Source organism: Myotis davidii, unplaced genomic scaffold, assembly GCF_000327345.1.
Source record: "Myotis davidii unplaced genomic scaffold, ASM32734v1 scaffold187, whole genome shotgun sequence".
Classification (NCBI taxonomy): domain Eukaryota; kingdom Metazoa; phylum Chordata; class Mammalia; order Chiroptera; family Vespertilionidae; genus Myotis; species Myotis davidii.
This window is the reverse complement of record NW_006383018.1, coordinates 2,307,857-2,309,293: the sequence shown is the minus strand read 5'-3', so window position 1 is coordinate 2,309,293 and position 1,437 is coordinate 2,307,857. Positions and strand designations below refer to the sequence as shown.

The 1,437-nt window shown below is 39.4% G+C and overlaps 1 long non-coding RNA gene across 1 annotated transcript in view; it reads left to right on the top strand.

Moving 5' to 3' along the window:
• Positions 1-1,207, top strand: part of LOC107181718 — an 18,917-nt gene extending 17,710 nt beyond the window's left edge. Inside the window, exon 4 of the long non-coding RNA XR_001512418.1 lies at positions 1,198-1,207. This is a non-coding gene — a long non-coding RNA (uncharacterized LOC107181718). The remainder of the gene's footprint in view (positions 1-1,197) is intronic.
• The last annotated feature ends 230 nt before the right edge of the window (positions 1,208-1,437 follow it).

Sequence of the window (1,437 nt, the reverse complement as noted above, 5' to 3'; positions counted from 1 at the left end):
AATGACACCAAATAAATAATTAAGACACTGAAAAAAAAATGTTATGGACTGAATTATCTCTCCTCCCACCAAAAAAATTAGTATGTTGAGGTCCTAACCCTCAACTACCTCAGAATGTGGCTGTATTTGGAAATAGGGTCTTTAAAAACATAATTAAGGTTAAATGATGTCATTAGAGTGGCCCTAACCCATTATGACTGGTGTCTTTAAAAGAGGAAATTTCACCCTGGCCAGTGTTGCTCAGTGGTTAGAACGTTGGCTCACAGACCCAAGGGTCTCAGGTTGATTCCTGGTCAAGGGCATGTACCTGGGTTGCAGGTCTGGTCCCTGGCTTCAGCTGGGGTGTGTGTAGGAGGCAAACAATCAATATGCTTCTCTCCCATCTCTCTCTCTCTTCCCTCTCTCCCTTTCACTCTAACAAAATCAATGGGAAAAAACATTCTTGGGTGAGGATTAACAAAACAACAGAAAAAAAAAGGAGAGGAAACTTGGACACAAATAGCACAGAGAAAAATCCACGTGAAGAATCCATAGGAAGAATACAGCCATCTACAAGCTAAGGAGAATGGCCTCAGAAGAAACCAATGCTATTGACACCTTGATTTCAGACTATTGTCTTTCAGGATTGTGAGAAAATAAGTTTTTGTTGTTAAGCCATCCAGTCTGTGGTGCTTTGTTATGACAGCTCTAGGAAAGTAATACAAGACACAAATAGCACAGAGAAAAATCCACGTGAAGACAGAGGAAGACTACAGCCATCTACAAGCTAAGGAGAATGGCCTCAGAAGAAACCAATGCTGTTGACACCTTGATTTCAGACTATTGTCCTTCAGGATTGTGAGAACATAAATTTTTGTTGTTAAGCCATCCAGTCTGTGGTACTTTGTTATGACAGCCCTAGGAAAGTAATACAAAACCTCAGAAGGGAGAACCACTGAGGACAGCTTCAACAGGCACTAGAATCACTTACATACAGAGTACACAGAAACCATTAAAACCAGAAGGTCACGATCAATATTTTCAAGTTTTGCTGCTGATTTGAGTCACTGTGGATATCAGCAATTGATTAGACAGCTAATTATTGCCAAGAAGTTCAGGGGAGAGATCTTTATTTTAAAATCCCAAGAACATTGCAAGTTGTATCCCTCATACTATCCACAGTAAAAATGATTGCTTCAAATAGCACTTTCTGTATAGCAGAAGAGCAAACTCTTGTGCAAGTGACAGTAATCATGGGATTTCAGGATGTGCTCAGACCAAAACCAAATCTCTCTTTCTTCAAAGTTGAATGAGCTGAAAAAAAATCCATGACTGTATGCAAGTTAAAAGACAAACTTTTAAAAAGCATATACTTCTTGAGAATATCCACTTAAAATAGCAAAAAACTACCAGGGCTAGCCTAAAGAGGGGCCAAAAACAGATGTTACTAGGAAGCTG